General features: G+C 39.4%; 1 protein-coding gene across 4 annotated transcripts in view; it reads right to left on the bottom strand.

The window, feature by feature from the left end:
- The window catches only part of LOC135468081 (complexin-like), a 62,357-nt gene extending 38,707 nt beyond the window's left edge, over positions 1-23,650 (bottom strand). For 2 of the 4 annotated variants that reach the window (XM_064746124.1, XM_064746127.1), the window contains exons 1-2: positions 23,531-23,650; positions 12,466-12,589 (exon numbers count right to left, since the gene is read on the bottom strand). The gene's annotated coding sequence lies outside the window, so the exon portion shown is untranslated. Of the gene's footprint in view, positions 1-12,465; positions 12,590-13,005; positions 13,038-13,441; positions 14,438-23,530 lie in introns of those variants that run through there. The other 2 variants (XM_064746126.1, XM_064746125.1) reach the window with 2 other exon arrangements.
- Between the last annotated feature and the right edge of the window lie 657 nt (positions 23,651-24,307).

Raw genomic sequence — 24,307 nt, forward strand, 5'->3', positions numbered from 1 at the left:
ACATAGAATTCATCATATATACAGAACCATGTCTGCCCACACACACAGAGGGCACCATGTGCACATAGCCATATCTGCCCTACATGCACAGAAGGCACCATATACACAGCCATGTCTGCCCTACATACACACAGACGGCACCATATATACACAGCCATGTCTGTCCTATACACATAGAATTCATCATATATACAGAACCATGTCTGCCCACACACACAGAGGGCACCATGTGCACATAGCCATGTCTGCCCTACATGCACAGAAGGCATCATATACACAGCCATGTCTGCCCTACATACATGTACACACAGAAGGCACCATATATACACAGCCATGTCTGTCCTATACACATAGAATTCATCATATATACAGAACCATGTCTGCCCACACACACAGAGGGCACCATGTGCACATAGCCATGTCTGCCCTACATGCACAGAAGGCACCATATACACAGCCATGTCTGCCCTACATACATGTACACACAGAAGGCACCATATATACACAGCCATGTCTGTCCTATACACATAGAATTCATCATATATACAGAACCATGTCTGCCCACACACACAGAGGGCACCATGTGCACATAGCCATGTCTGCCCTACATGCACAGAAGGCACCATATACACAGCCACGTCTGCCCTACATACAAAGAAGGCACCATGTACACACAGCCATGTCTGCCCTACACACACACACAGAAGGCACCATATACACAGCCATGTCTGCCCTACACACACACAGAAGGCACCATATACACACAGCCATGTCTGCTGTACACACACAAAATTCACCATATATACACAGCCATTCTGCCCTACACACACACAGAAGGCACCATATACACAGCCATGTCTGCCATACACACACACAGAAGGCACCATATACACACAACCCTGTCTGCCCTACACACACACAGAAGGCACCATATACACAGCCATGTCTGCCCTACACACACACAGAAGGCTCCATATACACAGCCATGTCTGCCCTACACACACACAGAAGGCACCATATACACAGCCATGTCTGCCATACACACACAAAATTCACCATATATACACAGCCATGTCTGGCCTACACACACACAGAAGGCACCATATACACAGCCATGTCTGCCACACACACACAAAATTCACCATATATACACAGCCATGTCTGGCCTACACACACACAGAAGGCACCATATACACAGCCATGTCTGCCCTACACACACACAGAAGGCACCATATACACAGCCATGTCTGCCCTACACACACACAGAAGGCACCATATACACAGCCATGTCTGCCCTACACACACACAGAAGGCACCATACACACAGCCATGTCTGCCATACACACACACAGAAGGCACCATATATACAGCCATGTCTGCCATACACACACACAGAAGGCACCATATACACAGCCATGTCTGTCATACACACACACACACACACACAAGGCAGCATACAGGTACATGTACATACACAGCCAGGATGGCAAACCTGTAAATGAGATGGCGCACAAAGCGCCGACTTTCATTCGCTGGAAGAATTTATGTGGTTTGGGAAACATCCCTAATGAGCTCCTCATGAAAATCTTATATGCTGTGTAGAGTGAAGTGATTTCGGTAGCACCTGTCTGGCCTGGGGCTGTGATGGTGCAGACAGGGGATGGGCATTAATGACAATCTTCTTCACGCTTAATATGTAAGGTTTCTCCCTCCATTTTCTTGCCCTGGGAAAAGTTCTATCCGACTAATCCCAGTTCTTAGAGAAATCACAACAGATAAGGATTCACACAAACACTTCCAATCAATTCTATGCCTTTGGTGGTCTTTAAATAGCACCAGGGTCAGGGAACTGGAGGATCAAAAGCATAAAGGACAGGAACAACATCCTCAAAAACATACCATCTGTTTACAACATAGAAGGTTTATGAGCATGGACTGACTTTTCTGAGCAATAATCAGTACATGCATTAATAAAGACCTTGGCGAAGGTCACGCAAGAATCAAAACAGCAATGTAACAGCCACAAAACTACAACACAGCACAAGGTGGGAATATGTTGTAATATTTTACACAAGGTTACCAGACGTCATCTGTACATCAGATGTTTACACTGGGGCATGTTTCCTTTACAGCTGAACTGGTGATGGTAACAGTTACATGTAGGACGAATCGTTATGGCCACAAAATTCCCTTTCAAAGTCTGCTATATTGCATTTATACAGACAGGGACTTTGTTTACACTTATAAAAGCTGAGAAAAAGACACAAGATATTGTCAATCTGATTTAACTGATTAATCTGATTTGACAATTTAAATTTCCTTTACAGAACTTCCTCCCAATTGCGTTCACAAGGACGCTCTCTCTGTATTGTTTCTGATCAAGCCTGGACTTCAGCACACAGCTGAAGAAAAAAAAACTGATGATTTCTGGTCTCAGCTATCATAATCATTGGACACACTTAATGAGTCAATTATTTATTACACATGCTAATCGTAGCATTGAATGGAAATGATAACGTACAGCTACACGTAATTCTGGCTTAACCTTCAGACACCAAAGTTCACTCTGCTAATCCAGATCCCATTACCTGAAGGCCTTTATTTCTACACCTTGTGGCCTTCTGCCAGGTGTGGCTGACAGCACATGAGGATTGTATTCAGGAAACTGAGACAAAAATTTAACAATCCTGGGCCAATTTCACTGTAGCTACAAGTGCTTTGTGAAACAGCCAGCTCCAGGCCCATCAAATCATCACCATTCACCATGTCATAATGGAAATGTGGTGGGAAATGTGGTGTGAAATGTGACATACAAGCTTTGCTTCTAATTTTTAATCTAATTTTTTTGTGCAAAAATTCATTTTAGGAACCAGGGTTATATGAAACTATGTGCTCTGTTTACACAGTGAGTTCTTCCAAAGAACAGTAATCTGGATACAAAACTTTTACAGTCACTAATCCTATACTCCTGTGTCCAGTTTGTAAGTGACAAATATCAGTATGTGTGATTTACTGTGCTTTCCCAGCTAATATTAACATATGCTTCAACCAGTGTAAGACAATCTCAACTTTTACACGATTTTTTGTAGACAAATTATCAAAAAATTTCATACATAAAGCTCGGAGATACATGTAATGTAAAAAATCTGCATTGAATCTTAGGATTTGCTTTCCCACTCAATCCTTTTGAAATATTATATATTATATATTTTACATAAAATATCTTTTGATGATTTTAGATCATTACAGTTGCCTGTCACAGTCAAAGGACACATATTCAATAAACGTTTACAATTGTATGTAAGATGAAGGTGTTTCATGCAGCCAGAGCCTGTGTCAGTACAGGAGTATGTGGTCATCATCCTTTACAACCAATTGTATACAGGAGAGTACAAGTACATGCCCATGACCCATCATGCCAGGTCAGAGCCAGCTAAAGCAGATCAAGCTTAATGGACCAACTCTACTCAAACCCTGAGCCGGAAGCTCCAGCAAGAGTTGAGGAATGAGATCTTCGCACACCAAGGCCACTAACCAACCTCAAGCCTACTGCTAGATCTAACACTGACAAATCTGCTAACACGATTCAATGATTGAATTCAGAGGGCTTAAGTCAATTTTCTCTGAACTCTGGCGATGTTACAGTAATTTGCTTTTATTTGAAGGGGAAGTAAACTGAGAGACCATTGGTATTAAGATCTTCTCGTCATGTGCTCAATTTACTGGTGTTCTGACACAAAGTTACCCTCAACAGTATAAAGAGGACTGAAGTCACCATGGCATGTAAGTTTCTTTATACTAGGCACTTCAGGATTTTCAATGGTTTTGCTTGTCATGTCTTCTTGTCAGATCTGGCAAATTAAAAATTCACTTTCTTGTGCCACTCATACATCTTCTCACAATGGGTTTTGCTCCAAGTGAACTGTTTTCTAGTAACATTTTAATCTTCCACACAAAGTAAATATGATTTTTTTTTTTTTTTTTTTTTTTGATTGGTGTTTTACGCCGTACTCAAGATAATTTCACTTATACGACGGCGGCCAGCATTATGGTGGGTGGAAACCGGGCAGAGCCCGGGGGAAACCCACGACCATCCGCAGGTTGCTGGCAGACCTTCCCACGTACGGCCGGAGAGGAAGGCAGCATGAGCTGGTCTTGAACTCACAGCGACCGCATTGGTGAGAGGCTTCTGGGTCATTACGCTGCGCTAGCGCGCTAACCGACTGAGCCACGGAGGCCCCCAAAGTAAATATGAAGTGATCAGTGTCCTGTGTATGTGTGTATATATATATATATATATATATATATATATATATATATATATACACACTTCTATGTTCTATGTTCTACCGCCAAGGAAACCACTATGAGCTGGGCTTGAACTCACAGCGATCATATTGGGGAGACAACAATGACTGGGTCAATGTGCTGTGCTAGCATACCATGGAGGCACCCTACTGTATTAATGATATTCCTACATTTTTATAAACACTTAAAACCAGCCAGCCATAAAAGAATTTCTAAATCGAGCCCTGCCGCTTATTCAGATAGGATCTACGAGTTCATTATAGAATTATTGCACACAGATATGAAAAAATTATGGATAACCATTACAAGACAAATAGGCAATCCTTGTCATCACTCACTTTTCATACAGACTAGTGTTTATTAAGTTTTGATATTGTCTGGCACATTCCCTGTCAGGTTTCATATTTATAAAAGAATATCACCTTTCCTCCTGACTTAATAGTCAGAAGAATCTGCTTCAGCATAAAAAAAGCTAAGGTATCAGTTATCGATTCACAGCCACACCTATTAAGGCTTTTTTCCCATGGCTTCAGTGCAGCTGTTCAAAATAGCCTTCAGGATCTGTCTTCTTGGAAACTGTTACCGTGGACATGGACACAAAGGACTGAAATAGCAGACTGTTACCTGGATACGGGACGACAGTTAAAGACACTGAATGTCAGGTGAACATGTTTCCCAAATGGCCACCAATAATGACACATAACGTGAACAGACAAAATAACTCTACACAGAGAAGGAGACATTCGTGCAAGCTGACACAAAGGACAGCAATCATATATCAGTAACTGGATATGGGAAGACAGTTAAAGGCACTGAATGTCAGGGGAACATGTTTCCCAAATGGCCACCAATAAGGACAAAATAACTCGACACAGAGAAGGAGACATTCGTGCAAGCTGACACGAAGGACAGCAATCATATATCGTTACGGGGATATGGGAAGACAGTTAAAGACACTGAATGTCAGGGGAACATGTTTCCCAAATGGCCACCAATACGGACGCATAATGTGAACAGACAAAATAACTCAACACAAAGAAGACATTCGTGCAAGCTGACACAAAGGATAGCAATCATATATCATTACGTGGATATGGGAAGACAGTTAATGACTCCAGATAGCATGACATAGAGAAATTTAGGAAGAGAAGGCCACTATCACCATAAAACCCCACTCAATTTGAAAACAAAACAAAAAGGATCACATTCAAGTGTCTTCAGTAATAACTGCTACATGTGAAGTCTACAATATAAAAGGCAACACTAGTATTTATTTCATCTATTTATATGCGTGTATCTGTTATTAGAAGAGGGTATATGAAATGTGAAACAAGTTGTGTATGAGTTCCCAGGCTGCAAATTAATTCCATCTGTTGTATGACTACATATGCACCCTGAGGATGTCTCCTGTCACATCAAGAGACTTGTCTATCAGGCTTAACGGACAGCTCTAAGAGAAAGTACTAATATACATACATCTGCTGTCAGGCTCTTCAGACAAGCCCAAGAATTATAGGGATGTTAACATTCAAGTGGGTAAACTCATCCACCTCAAAGCTCACTCATTAAAAGGAACAAATTGACAAAGTATGTTATGTTCATGGCTTGATGGATAAATCAATGATACGCTCGTAAAATATACCACATGTAATGGACATATCCCCCAATCTGTAATTACCATTGTATGCATGCAGTAAATCTTGGGCGTCTAAGGAGTCTTGGGTTTGTCTGTGTATTTCATGCACACACAAGTTCCATAGAACAGAGCTGAATATACATGTACATGCAGACATGCTCCAAAAACATTTCTAGAGGAGACATTCAAGCATATTTACATGCAATAAGTAATATATTCAATGCGTTATAAAACTTGTACTCCAGAATATTTCGATACAAAATGGCAGTTGGCTTCATGGGTGGTAAATCCACCATACATGTTTAGGATTGTATGTATATTATGTATGTACATGTAGGGTGTATATATCATGTGTACACAGGACTATCTGTTACCATGAATGACTGGTTCGTAAATTTACCTATTTATTATAAGTGTTGTAAATTTACTTATTGGGTTTTCATGAAAAGCTGTTTTCAAAAAATTTTCACAGGCTTATCAATGTATACCTGTATGTATGACAGCGGTCTGACTATAGCATCACCATTCTCCAGGGACCTCACAAACATCAGGATTTGATTTATTTGATTGGTGTTTTACGCCGTACTCAAGAATATTTCACTTATACGACGGTGGCCAGCATTACGGTGGGTGGAAACCGGGCACAGCCCAGGGGAAACCCACAACCATCCGCAGACCTTCCCACGTCGGCCGGAGAGGAGGCCAGCATGAGCTGGACTTGAACTCACAGCGGCAACCGCATTGGTGAGAGACTCCTGGGTCATTACGCTGCGCTAGCGCGCTAACCAACTGAGCCACAGAGGCCCCACTCAGGATTTAAAGCTACATGTATAATGGAAGAAGAGAAGGGTGGATTTGAACCTGTGACCTCATCAGTCAGGATCTGATCAGTTGAGGTGTGAATAATGCTGCTGAAGTTGACTCATCCAGTGAAGGCCCTTTATAATATAAATGTGCATGAATTCATAGGGAATACCTGTATGTATGCTACTGGGATACAAGCAGGTATATACATGGATACTGACAGTAAGGTGTAGGATTACATGACAAAGAGTGCAAGCAGGTACATAGGCATGCCTTAAGAGGATCATGTCAAGGGGCTTTCACACACCCAAACAAATGCCTCTCTCAGACAAAGAAAGCTTAGGCTATTCAGTAAGACCACATAAAAGTAACAACTCCTCTACCATAATTACAATTACGCAAGGCGAATGTTCAACACTGCAGAGTATTGATTCTAGAGGCTAGGCTGGAGGGTCAGGGGAGGGGATGGGAAGACAGCACACACTCTCTAGATACCTCAGGCCTTCATTTATAGATGATGATGTCATGAAAGTCAAAAAGAGATGTCTGTTACAGATAATGACCATCTACTCACTGAGAAACATGTTCCCGAATGGGATGTAGGAAGTACAGGAACAGTATACTTGTAAGGCGATGGTATGAATGCATGAAACAAACACTATCAGAATTTGTCGTGTAAAGAATTTGTAGCTGTTTCATGGTAGCTTCCCATTTCTACTCAATGAGCAACTGAAAGCTGTACTAAAATTTTTGGTTTGAACATTTGAAATCATTGACCCCATTTTGAACTATCTGTTTTAATAAGACCACACTTATGAACATCATCATTTTTTTAGATCACAAAAAACAAAAAACATACATGCATACAATTGCCTAACTTTTATTTCTTTACCCCACTTCAATGAGTTGAACAACAGAGACAACTCAGCTGCCAGGAACATTGCTCAGATACCAGTAGGATCACATTAATATGTCACTGATTCAGAAGAATTCAAATCTCAAATTAGAACTTTAATCATACCAGCCAAAGTCTTTGTGTACAATGCAGCAGGGTCTCCTCACAGGGCCATGGCAGATGAACACCAATATAATTACCAGTTACATCTGTTTACTTTCATCAACATCCAATGTCCTTCAGAATTCTACCAGTCTTGGAAATTGTTAAAACAATTTTAAGGTGATCACATACTTGTACATCCATGTGCAGAAGTCTGGCCGCATACGAAGCTACGAATCACTGCATTTCTAAACAAAATGCAACCCATGAATATAGCAAGTAAGAAATATTTCATGTGATCTGAAGAAAAAAAAACATTATTGTATTGAGCAGTCCCTTGGTGTCAGTTGATGGTACAACTGATAACCTTGCCATCCTTTGATTTTCATCATCACTTGGAAGATGTTCATCATGCTAGAAGATCATAAGCAGGTGTCTTGATAAGGAAAACACCTTACTTACATCTGTTTGAATTTACAACTAATCATCCTTACACCTGAGTGTATATACGCCATGCTCAGTCAGATTAGAACATGAAGAGGATTAGTCTGTACAAAAATACTTAGTTGGTTTGTAACGAGGTGAGAATGCCAGCTTAGTTTATCACACATGTACCTATCCCCATTCAGCCTGGACTAAACCCTTCCCACTTTGACACGTTCTCCAGCTTGATTACAGCAGGAGAATACATGCTTATAGCAGCACCTGCTAACATCAGCCAGACTGTGACATGAAATGAAGACATCAAACACTCAAGTCGACAAAAAGCTGAGCTAAGGCCTGTTTCAATATCTACAGGATTACAGAAGACGATTCTTCTAGATTTCGCATACTCAGAAATCTTTAAAGGCAGAAAAATAAAATCTTCAAAGCCCAAAAGATTGCTTGAAACCTGCACTTGCTGGTCTGGCAGACACATTCTCTGCTGCTGTAGTTCTTAACACATGAGAATTTGGCACAGTCATACAGCATGTACATGGATAAGTACCGCAAATCCTTTCTTGATCTATCAAAGACAAATTTGAAATGCAAAGTTATATACATGTTACTTGTACGTTCCTCATGTGGCAATGGAACGCACGGTATTGAACGGCATGTTTTGCAAAAACCACAGATAAAATCCCTTGCTCCTTTGTTTGCTTGAGGTTTAATGTGTTTTATTTAAATGTATTAAACATATAAATAATAAAAAAAAAACTTTCTAACAACTGAAGACCTGTTGAATCCCAAACCTTCAGAAACATGTCATACTAGTATGTTTTCAGAAGAAGCAAGCATCCAATTAGGTTGACTTTTAAGTATTACAACGGTCCACAAAATCACCAATACATTTGTATAATGCATTTTGGTAATACACTTAGCTCGATTCACATAATGACATGTAACAAACATTTCTGATAATTTATAGACACACGGCTTCACCTTATAAAATGGGGTGAGACGATAAAGATTAAAAAATGAAGACTATCTGAAGTTACATGTATTTCATGCTCAATGCTTCACAGCACATGATAGGAGCTACCTAAAAAAAAGACTAATGTTCTTGTATTATGACACAATCAACTTTGGTATGTGGCAATCCATATAAAACCCAGTGCAATTTATTGGCAGATTCCAGAAGGAAAAAGGTCAGCCAGTGTGATAAACCAAAGCTGATTCTGTGAAATGTCAATGCCACATGAAAACTGAAAATTTCATTTTCTTAAAAGTAGGGTGTTAACAAAACACAATTTTAAAGTGCTATTTAATATTTTACATAAAACACTACAAACTGTGAGTGGAAGCACTAAAAGTTCAGAAAAACCTTTTGCCTTTCTGTTTAAATAAAAAACCAAACCCCCACCACCAAAAAAACAGAAAAGATGTATTAGTAAATTAATTTCAACAACAAGTGAAAAATTTTTACGGTCTAATATATGAAATATAGCTCTACATTAATTATTACATTCCCTGCAGATATGACTTTTGGATGATCAGTCATATACACTGAAACACAAGAGAATATCAACATGCTTTTGTCATACTAATTAACGAACAATTAACAATGAACGTATGTACGCATGCATAGCTGTTAACAGCAAATGTGGACATCGATTCATTCCTTACACTGAATCTGTCAACACCCTGTACACAGCACATCCCAAAAAAAAAAAACGATAACATTTATTTTAAAAAGAAGGCGGGCAAACAAGTCAGCAAAACAAAAACTTGTCTAATCACATATTTTCTGCTGTGTGTATAACAGTAAACAATATCACTACAATGGCACAACTCTCTGAGAACTGGCATGTTTATGCTTAGAAACAATACTGCTCAGCATGTCATTGGTCAGGATAGTCTAGAAACTAGGGCTACTTTTTCCCAGACTAATCCACTGTGACTGACCTATTTTGTTTGCGTTTCTTTACCAAATAACCCACTATCATTATTGAATTTTCTGGCTACCACAGGGAATTCTCTGACGGCCAATGTGTAAGGCAGTCACGTTTCCACGAAGTCTGAGGTGTAAACAACATACAACTTAATCTGATCAGTAGATTCAGACAAAGCTAACTGTGAGGTACAAAGAACATCAAGCCATATGTGTCCAAAAGATGGGGCAAACCATTAAAAATCTGTCAAAGATATCATGAATATCCAACGTTCTTTTGTGCAGTTCCACTCAATAAACCAGCCTTTGTTGTATGTATCATATTCTGCAAAAATTACTGAGTACGATAGACAGGCAGTCATCAGAAGTCAGTCAACATCAACAGGGAAAATTCTAATTTGGTGCCCAATAAAAAGTATTTCTATTATGTTTATTCTGATAATTTTCACCATAATTAGAGTTGCACTTGTTCACAGTAACTTCACTAAACCATTTTTTAACATAAAACTTCATAAAAAATTTATTAACAGTTTCTCACTGAAAATGCAATTGGCATCTATAATTAGAGAATGCAGACCTATACATTAAAACTACATGTAGGACAGGCCTAATTACAATCCCAAAATTGGACAAGTTGAAAGCCTCTATTATTAACATGTATATGTAGCCTGTTGTGTTCCAATCATTCAACATTTTAAACTGGCCTATACCACAAAACATAATTCTTTACATACCTTTAAACAATGTGTCAATTTTTGTTTGATTCTGTTTTCAATATCACACTGAAAAACATTTAATGTCTCCTGCTTTAAATAAGGTCTTGTCATAATACAGCTGCAATACAGTCCAGCTGCCATTAATCCATACTAACTCCTTCTTTCAATATTTAAATGAAATCTTTAAATCATCCATTTTTCAATGGTATGTATCAATTTAAAAAAAAATTACAATAATTTAGCACAACCTTTTCAAGTCTGCTTGCCCCTTCAAACCCACATGGTTACTATATATATAAATATATCACAATAACAAGTCAGAATAATAAATTACTTGCAGTTGAAGTACGGAAATCTGCTGTTGGAATCAATACCAGTTCAACCCAAACAAATATGGGGAGTTCCACTCCATCCACACAAGGGCCCTTCAGCCATAGTCATTACTGATACAACACCTATGAATAATTTATCAGCATTTCTGTTCCAATTTAGCCAGGTAGTTATCAGGTGTGGAGAACTAGAGCACTCTAACCTAGCTGGTACACAACAACTGTCAAAGCTGCAGCAATAACTCATCACCATCCCATTACATACCAAGCTGTTAACTGCAACACATATCAATCCACTGATTAATATTCATACCCTCTTCTAGTTGCCCACAGAACTGCTACACGTAAAACTACGAGTCTACACATTTCATGTGGACGAATGTGTGTGTATGGCATATGGGTGTTGATACATATAACAACTTCATTATGTTGATGAAGACTACAAAGTATGGCGATGTAGGGACGACGTAGGGACGACGCAGGGACACAGCAAATCTACATGTACACACCTACACGCTTTACCCTGCATAGCTCCTAGCCCATGTGGAAACGAACCACTCCTTAATATAGAGGTTTCTGTAAATATACATGTATATGTACATGCATGTGAACTTTGGTCAAATGGATTATCCAGTTGGTCTGCTCAAACATTTGAAAATTGGTCATCAAACTGATATGGATCGCTACGAATCATATTAAGTTATCTGGAACTAAGTACCAATAATATATATGAGAGTAACAGATAAACCTTTTGACACCTGCATCATATGCTTTTTGGATCACAAAGAAGAAAAACCAGGATGCATTCTGATGGAGATTCTACCCCAAGGCAAGCCCACAATTTCTATTAGCTTTGTACTGGATTTCACTTCATGTAACCTGCCCACCAGAATGATGCTGATGTTTACAAGGTGTAGTTATGGAGCTTATGTCCAATATTACATCACACCAACATGAGAAAATCACTTTGGACAAAGGATCTAAGTTTGTGCACATAATTTGAAGGACATGAGTGCCATGGCTGAGAACAACTGTGACAGGTTTGGACTGAGCTTCCCTGATAGTTGCAGTGTACATGTACCCTGGTTCCAGCCAAATAGTACCCACACACAGATCATGTGGAAGTCATCCATTCACATCATATCAACTATTCAGGATAGCAAGCTTCTTGTATGTCTCATGACTTTGACTTTCTCCCTCCGTTGTTATTTCCTGACACAGGTTCTTCTCCCAAGGACACAAACTTTTCAGCATGACTTAATGGGTAAAGCTTCTGACAGAAACTTTCTCGCACTAGCACCTACCTGTAGAGAGGATGGCCTGGGAAGGAGACTAAAGCTTGTGAGGGGAGACAGGCTAGTGTACCGGGTAGACTGGCCAATCTGTCTTGTCACAAGCAGATTCCAGGGTTAACTTACTGCCTCGCCACTGCAACAAAGACAAGCAGATTAAATAAAAAGTAAAGCAATTGGTTAATCAATTATTCATTTTCACTTGAGACAGGGATGGATTAACGAGAAGCACTGCCGTTGCTGCTGACACCTATGTCACTGAGCTCCTGCATTGAGACTAATTATTGGCTCCTGAAGCCATTAATCGTTCCTCTTGTTTTACTGTCATTTGGGACACAGCTGCCTGATTATCATTAATATACAAAAAACATGAAAATTACACAACCATTTACATTTTATAAATTCTTTTTGGCAAAAGGAAATCTCAGCTTGGTAAGTTATTTGAGAAGGTTTAACCTTAATATACACGTCTGCAAAAGCTCATTCAGCTTGTCCTGGTAACCAAAAGTGTGGCTGGTGGGATAATTTAATAGGTCCTAAATTCTAACCTACCAAATGATGAGCAGCTTCCTTTCTGCACCAACCTTCCTCACAACAGGCCAAACAGAAGATCGAATGCGATTGTAACACACAAGGTCAAGCAATGATACATAATCACATCACATACATCTGTCCTCTTCCTTATTAACATATAACTAATAAAATCAATTCTCCACTCTTTTAAATACGGAAACATTGCATTCTTTCACAAAATACACTCTACAGTTATATAATTTGCAGGTATGTGTGCAAGACATGGTTTAGATTGCACATTGATAGAGAGACACCAACAGGCCTGGGCTCTGTGCACAATAAAAATGAGCCCTCTGCAAGAAATATCACATTTGCAAAAAAAAGAGGAAAACGAAAAAAAACTGAAAGAACAGAGGTTTAGAATGCCAAATGCATTGTCACAAGCAACAACAGAGGCTTTGTAATTTTCTTTTACCTGCGGTCCTTAAATTGATGTCCTGTCAGAATGACACCCTCAGCCAGTGGAAGGTAAATGGAGCTTAAACACAGAGTTGTTTGTAAGCTGGCACCAGTAAGGATACTGTGACACACTGCTCTCCCTTGTCTTCCTGTGGAGCGACTTGACTGGCAGCAAAATAACCCTAAAAGCACTGGCCAATAAGCAAGCCTAAAACTGACTGGGACATACACAGAGGGAAAATTGCCCTTCAAGAATCAGGCCTGAATAATGCAGAGCAGGGTCTGCTGAAATCCATATTGATCGCAGAGGCAACTATGTGGTTTGGGCCCGCATTAATGCTGCTGGTATCACCCATGGTGCAGAATGAGAAGGTCCTATCACCCAACTCTGTCACAGACAAATGCCATCTACATGTATTTACACATGCTATCGTGGGTTTGTTTATAAAGTGAGTATGAATACAATACTGTATGTGCATAAGGACAAACTGCATTGATCCCTTCTTGCATAAAATTGCTAAGCCTACTGCAGCTGCATGTGTATGTGTGAGCATATGTCATAGACTATGCGCACTCTGTTGCTCAAAATACTGACAGATACATTTGCATGCTAACAATACAATCTTGTCCATTATGAACAGTGAATTTATAATATCTGTGACCTTTGTTCTGAAAATAAAATCTCAAACTAAGAGCATTTTACACCTATATTAATATCGTGCCTATTTCCAGATTGTATAAAGGTTTTTTACCCTGCAATCTCCTGTCAAGGACTCCTTCCACACATTTTTTTATAAATTATAACTTCTCTTGAACTGGCATAATTACATGTGCAAAATTCTTTACTCCCAAACTAACGAAGAGCTTGCTGAAAAATGGATACCTAGGTAGTTAAATTCCAAAAAATAAATCCCAATAATTTGACTGAATAATGAAAGGCAAATAAAGGTCAAGACTAATGCTCTTTCTGAAATCAACAGACCTCTCTCAGAATCAGCTGGAGCAGGACTTGACATCACAGCGACCACATTGCTTAGAGGCTCCTGGGTCATTGCTCTGCACTAGCATCCGGTTACAGATGCACAACTGTTGAACAATGACAACCACTGGATATCTGAACTATGCATGTAGTTTGGTTTTACATGTATGAATGTCAAAGAAGAGAAAGTGAACACTGGTGTTATTATGGAAGGCGTAAATTGCCAAAATACTATTCCCAAAAGAAGAGTGTGATCTTTTGAATGTCGTTAAGGATTCTGATGTAACACAATCACTGGTCAGTTACATGTAATTACTTCCCTTCTGTACATCACAGAAGCAAGCCGTTATTGTAAGTCATAGTCAAAATCCCCTCACTGACTAAATCAAATCTATCAAGTTTTGGAGTCTTTGATTTATTTATTTATCTATTTATTTGATTGGTGTTTTACACTGTACTCAAGAATATTTCACTTATACAACAGCGGCCAGCATTATGGTGGAAGGAATCCGGGCAGATCCCAGGGGAATAAGTGACAACACTGAGTCATTGTCGAAAGACTTCATGGCAACACTGAGTCATTGTCAAGACTCCATGGCAATACTGAGTCATTGTTGAAAGACTCCATGGTGACAATGATTCATTGACGAAAGAGTCCATGGGGACAATGAGTTCTTGACGAAAGTGTCAGTGGCGACATTGAGTCATTAACGAAAGAGTCCATGGCAACACTGAGTCATTGATGAAAGTGTCCAAGGCAACACTGGCTCACTGAAGAAAGAGTACATGGTGACACTGAGTCACCGACGAAAGTGTCCACGATGACAGTGAGTCATTGACGAAAAAGTGCATGGTGACACTCAGCCACTGACAGAGGTCCATGGCTACATTAAGTCTTTGATTAATGTTTTATGCAACCATTTTTCTTTTGGGAATAGAATGCTTGTAGCTTCTGCCTTCTCTGCCGTTTACAACATACATATCTTGAGATATAGGCGGGGATTTATATGTTTACTAGACTTGTGGTAACAAAACAGAACATTCAGTGACTGTTGTTTCTTGGAGTTGTCATTAAAATGGGCATATATCAACCATGTTACTAGGAGCAACTAGGTCATTTTTTCGACGGGAAGCAGCTTGAAGCATCCGATTCGGCACTAATTTCAGTTGATTTATGCGGGCTGGCAATCACTGACAAGTGCTGACTAAGCAGTTTCTCCGAGTTGATCATGTTTTTATTTTTCTGCGACCCGAAGCATGCCGCTGTATCCAGTGACAGATTATTGACAGAGGACAAGTGTCCTCTAACACCCTGAGTATATTCTCAGGGGTTCATAGAAGTCATTTTTCCACGTACTGACCGTACTGGGCAAAACTGATTTTTTTTCTTTCAGCTGAAATTGATATTTATTTGTTTCAACTGACTGTTTCAGATACTAAATGTGAATACATGTATGTTTGTGCTTTACTGTCCTTCACTGATTAAAGTAATTATCACTGCCTATATATGAGCTCAAGTCAGCCTCCTAGTTGATACTGCGAACTGATAATCGTAAATATTGTTACATGTATTTCAGGATAACAGTCCAGTGAAGGCCTGCCCACAAAGCTTACAACCTAGAGCATCAGTTTCGATTAACTAAAACTCAGTGGTCTTGATATCACTTTTAAAAAATATTCAAGTCATGAATGAAGACAAAACTGCCATACTTTAATGGCTAATGGACACGTGGTTGTCACTCTGAGTCTGAAAAAGGCAAGTCAAAAACGATCTAACACCAAAAAAAAAACAGAAAACGTTTGAGAAAATCGAATTCAAGGAACGCCGTTCGTGTGTCCTAGAAACTAATATGAATCGTGCATCCAGATGAATGTTATTTAAATTCTCTTGAAATATTATCCTTACTTGTTCAAATACACGGAGATTTCAATCAACAAAAGCAGTTCAAAATGAAGTCTCTGAAGTATGTATCAATGAATTGTCACTTTTTCCACGACGAACAGGGCTGGATCTCAGCGGCCCGAAGTCCTGTCTGGCACACAACTCCGTGTTCAGTTTTTGAACAAAAAAGACGCTTTCATAGTGAAACGATGTCATTGGTAAATGGCAAATCTGGCAAAGAAAGTTTTAATTTCGTTGCTGTAAGCCATTTATCAAACATCATAATCCAGAAAATGAAACCTGGGTTAACTGCGTGCTTGTCTTCCAAGGAGCTGAAGATATTAGTGCCACCTGAGGTCAGGGGGAGTAAATCAGTTAGGCTGCGTGCACGCACATGCAGTCACTCGCGCTACGCTAATGTGAAAAACTGAAGAATCGGAAGCCGAAGTAGGTCAAATTATTCATGAGGTCCGATTTGGTAGAGACTAAAGAAGCTTATTATGTGTCGTGTTTGGTTTCCCCTCTGCTCCCAAAAATTGCCTTCTTGAATCTAATCAACCGCAGAGGATCATGAAGATTTCCGTAGAAGGGAGATAACTCGTACTGCGAAAAAAATGCTTCGCGGAACTTTGGATATGTTCAAATTGAACTTATGTAAAATTTTGAATATTTGTTTCAAAACACCACCTCAAATTGAATAAATATAACCAGTTATTGAGTTTTTTTCATTCAATCGACGCACCGAATACCGGCTTATTCAGACGACTTCTATGAACCCCTGACTATTTTCATAGAAACAAATGTTTTTCAAAACAGTACTGATATTGATTATATGTGTGTCTTGTGTGTTGTCAAGTCACAACAAAATAAACTGTTACCAATAACAAAAACTTCCAAATTAAAAAAAAAATCTTTAGTTCATTTAACGCACAAATTTCATGTGCTGTACATGTATCTGACTAATGCGTGTGTGCATCCAGATGGCAGGAGGAAAATGTGACGATCTTACACAAGTACTGAGTTACCCCCCTTGGCATTATGCTTTCTTTCCGCTTTTTGACACCTTTTGATGTTTATGCTTATATGGATCCAGGGTTTTTTTTTTCAACAATTCTTCACCGTTGTCAGGTAAGACACAAATGCATATTTTTCTTTATCAAATAATATTTCACAATGAAAACTTTTCCTTTTTTAATGTTTTATCTTCAGAGTTCATGTGAACAAATTTTAAGTTCTGAAGGGGCAGCCTATATTTGTCTTAGTCTGGTTCCCTGACGTTTTCTGCCTACCTTGAATGTGACGTCAGGTATATTACAAAACTTATGTGCCCTACAATTGGTCACTTATATATAGTAACACGGGCGCAGCGGGGGAAGCCTCTCAACAAGTCTTGTTTTTCAAAATCTGCGCAGTTATATCATGTATAACTCATCTGTGCTTGAATATTTCCTTAAACTATTAACTCACATGTAGCGATAGGAAGTGCTCCAAACAGATGTCTTAGTTAGCCCAGCCCCACGACACATGCTTGGATGGCTGTATGATAGGAAGTGCTCTAAACAGATGTCTTAGATAGCCTAGCCCCACAACACATCCTTGCATGGCTGTGTGATAGGGAGTGCTCCAAACAGATGTCTTAGTTAGCCCAGCCCCACGACACATGCTTGGATGGCTGTATGATAGGAAGTGCTCCAAACAGATTTCTTAGTCAGCCCAGCCCAACGACACATCCTTGGATGGCTGTATGATAGGAAGTACTGTAAACAGATGTCTTAGTTATCCCAGCCCCACAACACATCCTTAGATGGCTGTATGATAGGGAGTGCTCCAAACAGATGTCTTAGCGCAGGACCACGACACATCCTTGGATGGCCGAATGATAGGAAGTGCTCCAAACAGATGTCTTAGTTAGCCCAGCCCCACGACACATGCTTGGATGGCTGTGTGATAGGGAGTGCTCCAAACAGATGTCTTAGTTAGCCCAGCCCCACGACACATCCTTGGATGGCTGAATGATAGGGAGTGCTCCAAACAGATGTCATAGCTAGCCCAGCCCCACGACACATCCTTGGATGGTTGAATGATAGGAAGTGCTCTAAACAGATGTCTCAGATAGCCCAGCCCCACGACACATCCTTGGATGGCTGAATGATAGGGAGTGCTCCAAACAGATGTCATAGTTAGCCCAGCCCCACGACACATCCTTGGATGGCTGAATGATAGGAAGTGCTCCAAACAGATGTCTTAGTTAGCCCAGCCCCACAACACATCCTTGGATGGCTGTATGATAGGAAGTGCTGTAAACAGATGTCTTAGTTAGCCCAGCCCCACGACACATGCTTGGATGGCTGAATGATAGGAAGTGCTCTAAACAGATGTCTTAGATAGCCCAGCACCACAACACATCCTTGGATGGCTGAATGATAGGGAGTGCTCCAAACAGATGTCATAGCTAGCCCAGCCCCACGACACATGCTTGGATGGTTGAATGATAGGAAGTGCTCTAAACAGATGTCTTAGTTAGCCCAGCCCCACAACACATCCTTAGATGGCTGTATGATAGGAAGTGCTTCAAACAGATGTCTTTGTTAGCCTTCATATTGCTCAATTTATCAACCTCTTAAAAAAGACAGTACTTAAGTAGCACGAGTAGCACAGTTTGCAATCTCAAAAGAACTTCCTTTCAGTCTTGCTTGAGGTCTGTAGTTTCATAGTTTTTGTCGGGCATGCAACTGGGGTATTATTTATGCACCAGCTTTCACCAAACTCTCATGAATAAGAATAGATGCAGTGGCAGGACTGAAATTTGGTTTCTTCCTGATATGTTAATTTGGAATCAACAAAGGAATTTATCTAGTTTTTTGTATAGTTTATATGCGCTTTTCCACTCTCAATCTGGGTGTTGAAAATAGAACAAATTATAGCTATGGGCTAAACAATGGGAAAATGGCTGTCAGAAAAATTGGTGTTACAGCCAGATGCCTGCAGGCAACGTTTTACCATGATTAAATCTTCTCTTTTCAAGAGCTATATTTTAGGATACATGATTTCAAAGGAACTCAAAAATGAAGATCATGGTTTCCAGGGAAATGACAAAGTCAGGCCAAAAAAAAAAAAATTTTTTTTTCTTCCATTACCACTCTAGTTTATGAATATTTTCTCTCAGGGATCAGAGGATTTTGGTTTTAAGGCACATTTAAATCTAAGACATCTGTTTAGAGCACTCCCTATCACTCAGCCATCCAAGGATGTGTCGTGGGACTGGGCTAACTAAGACATCTGTTTAGAGCACTTCCTATCATTCAGCCATCCAAGGATGTGTCGTGGGGCTGGACTATCTAAGACATCTGTTTAGAGCACTTCCTATCAGTCAGCTATCCAAGGATATCAAGGCATGAAGGGACGCCACAATGATATAACACCAAAACTTTACATCCTGAAACTCCCCCCCCCCCCCCCCCCCCCCCTGGGATTAGAAAACTGATGTGTCTAGTGTCTAGTGTCTAGTGAGAGCAGGTGTAATAATGTTCGGGAGATGAAGCTTAATTGCTACCACAGTGTGCCTCTCCTAAAAGGACCACTGTGTTTCAAAAATGTCTTCTGAACTCAGACTAAAAGGGAGATCACCCAAAGTGCTTGTGTCGCCAACATGTCAAGGATGACTCACAACTGGACAAAAGCCCATGTTTCTGTGAAATTATATAACATCTTTTTAAAGTGGAAATATTTCACATAGTGCATGCCTATAACAAAAAAGTTACAGTTTACCATTATATGATAATCTGATAGTGAGACGTTGAAAGAATGATAATTGCTAAAGTGTGAAAAGAATCCAGTGTCTAGAGCATCCTTATATTTGAAAACAATAAAAGAGCAAAAAAAAAAATGATAAATTCCTAATGAAACGTAAAGCTGGAAAAAAATTCTCAAACAGCCAGCATGTACCTTGCCAGGACTTGGCAGAAGTTTGAATTCAAAACATATCAGACACTGATTCAACTGGTTTTATTCAGAAGTTAAAACGGCTGGATTGTTGTTAAAAGATGGTAAAAGACTCACAACTGGGCAGGTGAAGGCTTCTGAAAGATTATGTAAAATATCTTTTTAAAGAGGAAATTTCTGCATATAGTACGTCATTATAAAGCAAATTGATTACTCCAGCAGAAGTGAGTTATCTGCTAAAACTGTATTGAGTGCCTGGCTGTTAATAGCCATTTTAAATGGCTATGTGACCTACTTTGTGGTTTTGAAACGTAATGAAATTCTGACATTGAAGTTCTCCAGAAAACTTTATACTTCCATTCTCCAGAAAACCTTATACTTCCATTACTGTCATCAACCTTTGTAATCTAAGAAGGGCATAAAAAAGAACTTTGAGTGATACCAGCACGGTCTTCACTGAAACCATTTCCATGGAATTAGCAATTGTAAATGTGCGACAAGATATCTGAGAGACAGGATCAGTAAAAATAATTTGGATGGATAAACAAATAATTTCACAAATGTTGACTTCCCTCCCACATGTTCTACCGTGCTGAAAAGGGGAACTGTTAAGATGAGGTTGCTGTCACAAGGTACAGTTGCCACAAATCAACGAATAACCTTGCATCAACATTTGGGAACAGTGTCTGTAACTACTAAAGGCATCATCTGAAGTGAGCCCGAAGATCAAGCCAAGTGAAGAGAGGTCTGTAGGTAATGTTAAATTCATTTAACCATCGTAATCGTGAGACAGAATAAGTATGGCTGGCGAACTTTTGGTTTTTCACATCACAGCACGCTTATGATTTTCACAGCCTTATTACACATACTCATCATCAATCTTTCAAACAGTCTTTTCTTTCTCTTTCACTCCTAGCCTAAGTTGGTGCAGGAACCCGAAGGCGAAGGCCCAACAATGTTTAGCATCACGGTATCCCAGCAATCACGCGCAAATGAGCGATCATCTCAGGCTGTTTGTGCATGTATTCTCGCTGCAACTTTCAGTTTCACAAGACTTAGTTGAAAGTAAATTGATGTTTTGTGATGGAAAGGGTTGACTTGACACTTGCTTGACACTTTACTCAGTACTTATCATTCACAAGCACTGTTCTGTTCAATCTGTTTTTTTTTTCCTTTTTTTTTTTGGTGCCAGTTAGGTAAAAACAGCATGCATAAATAGGTTGTTTATCACTTCAGCCGTAGGTCCACAACATCAGTGGTATCGTTTAGACAAGGTACAAATCTCGAATTGTTTTTCACTTCTACAATAAAATGTTTTTAGTAACCTTATATTTATGTACCGCTGTCGTGGGCACAACTTAACAAATATCTCGTGCGCACAACTTAACAAATATCTCATGCGCACAACTTAACAAATATCTCATGCGCACAACTTAACAAATATCTTGTGCGCACAACTTAACAAATATCTCGTGTACACGACTTAACAAAGATCTCGTGCGTACAACATAAATGTGCATTTCTAATGGTCAGTTATATTGTCAGCATGACTTACTTAAAAAAAAAAACATAAGACACTTTGAAAGTTGGGCATCTGTCTTTTTTTTCCATTTAAATTTTCTACTAACCATGTCACTTTTATGGCTCCACAAAAAGTAGAGTTATTTTTTTTTCTTCTATTTACATTTTCTTCTTCCAACCACATCGCTTTTAACGCTCAGTACTTTCCATCTCCAACAGTATGTGCTGTATATAAATGCACTCAAGGGCTGATTGCAAAAAGATAAATTATGGAAAGAACCATGCACCAAGCTCTCCTTCCCACCACATAAACATATAAGCCAGAAAATCATATGACGTATCTTACTGGTAGGAGTTCACAGCCTGTATTTTGAAGTATAGGACCTATGTGTTCACTGGGTTTAACATATTTGTGTCACACATATAATGGAAAGTACATCCCATTCTTTTTATTCTCAAATTATAAGTGTTTGTGGGCAAGCTGAGAGGTAAGAGACAAAGTTGACACCACTTTGGGACTGTGGCCATTGTTTAGAAAGGACTTATGGGACATGCCATGAATCGGTGTATAGTTTACCACTGGTTCCCCCTGTGGATAACATACTCCGCCAGCCCAATATAAAGAGAGGAGATGAAGTAGCCACCTGGGGTAGTGTCATTATCTAAGGAAAACTTCAGACGGATTGCTAAACTTTATTTTTCCCTTCAGTTTACAACTGAGAAACTGTAGGGTAACACCGGTTGTAAGCCATCCATCCGTTGGCCCTAAGATTCATGGCATTTTACTTTAGGACATATCAATATCTAAACCCCCCAATGACACCGTTACTCAGGCAAGCATTGCTTTTTAAGTCTTATTGAGATATTAAAGTTAGACATTTTGCTGTGAGTAGTGAGCATTAAGTGAGGTTGAACAATGAACATCTCACAAACCCTCCATCAATATGAAATATTCGCTCAAACTTAACCATCGTGTAGATGAATAACTTCCGAATTTTATCCAGGCACCTACCCACAAATTTGTATTTGTATCGCTTCGCTAACCACAACTCGCGTTTGTACGAAGAGAGTCTCATAGAAGAATTGATCTACTGCACTGCGATGGCCAAAATGACGCCAGTCATTTTTTATGCACTGATCTTCGTAGATTAGGAATCCTTCAGTTTACAGTGGAGACGATTATCAATATCATGAACAACTACAACAAAGTATTCCAAGATCTGGCAAATTTTCTTACCCGTTGCTATAGGTTTAACAACGTTCTTTTTTTCTTTCTTTCTTTTCTCGTGGTCTACAAATATCTTCTCAACTTTATACTAAAATCTGGCATTTGGCGTAAATCATCCAATTTAAGGTGGCTACACGCCATTACAAATTTACCCCCAACACCCTGCAACCTGGGGCTACTTGACAGATGTACAATGTGTATGTAGGCTATACACTACGTTCAGTCTTAGGCTTTGCCTACTTTATATAATCTTACATAAGTATTTCAATTTTATTTAGGTCTTACTTATAGATGTAATCCATGCCAAGATTCATGTATGAATGTGTATGAATGAAACAACCAGCTTCTAGATGAAACTTCAATTGTGAATTCTGAACACAGGACTTAAATTAATAGCTGACACTGACAGTGACGGCGGCGGGCATGCTAAATCAATGGCTTGTCGTTGTTGTTGCACAACCATGCCGTCGAAACATAACGATTAAAGTATTTACTTCATTTTTAACTGCAAAAACTAATTGAAACATCTAGAAAATGTTCTATTATACCATACCTCTAAGCGCAAAACACGTTTCTTGCTTGCACCAATCTTCAGCCCAGCGTGCAAAAAAGGCAGACGCCACCCATTTGACGGAGTCTAGGAACAGCAGGGCCTGTTTGATCTTGATTCCCGAGGAGGCTGGCTGTCAATCTTGTAGCGCAACAACAGTGATCTCCCTTTGACCAGTGCTAATCTCACTTTTCGACCAAGCTGCTGTTATGAAATTATCTAAAAAAAAAAATGATTATATGCATTATGATGTGTAACTACATTAGAACTTCTTTTTGGCTAGACGCAAAACACTAAATCTAGACTATTACATCAATATGCATGCAGCATATAATGCAACACGTGCTGACTGCCGCAGGTGGAAAAAAACTGCAATGCTATTTAATCAGGCATCGTCTGGAGCCAATGTATGATACGTATTGTTCTCCATTCAGTCACAGTGAAATATTAAAGTTTATCATCACGTTCGGCTGAAGTACCTATTTTTATTTTGTCTTATTCTTTTATTTTATTTATTTTAATGAACGGCATTTGGGATTACATGTAAACTGTTACCATTCCTACTGTCGAGATATAGAGCTCTACGTACACTGAGGTATACCCGCGAGCATGAAGTGTATGACTTGCCCGACAGCGGTTCCATGTAGAGCATAGAACAAGTAGAACAAGAACAAACTGTGGCACGACAACGAACGAAAAGTGTGCATATATGTTCTGTTTATGCCTGCAGTACACTTCAACTGCATTTCATAGATTATTGACGGGGCTCGGAGAACAATT

Source organism: Liolophura sinensis, chromosome 6 (genome assembly GCF_032854445.1).
Source record: "Liolophura sinensis isolate JHLJ2023 chromosome 6, CUHK_Ljap_v2, whole genome shotgun sequence".
In the NCBI taxonomy this organism is placed as follows: Eukaryota; Metazoa; Mollusca; class Polyplacophora; order Chitonida; family Chitonidae; genus Liolophura; species Liolophura sinensis.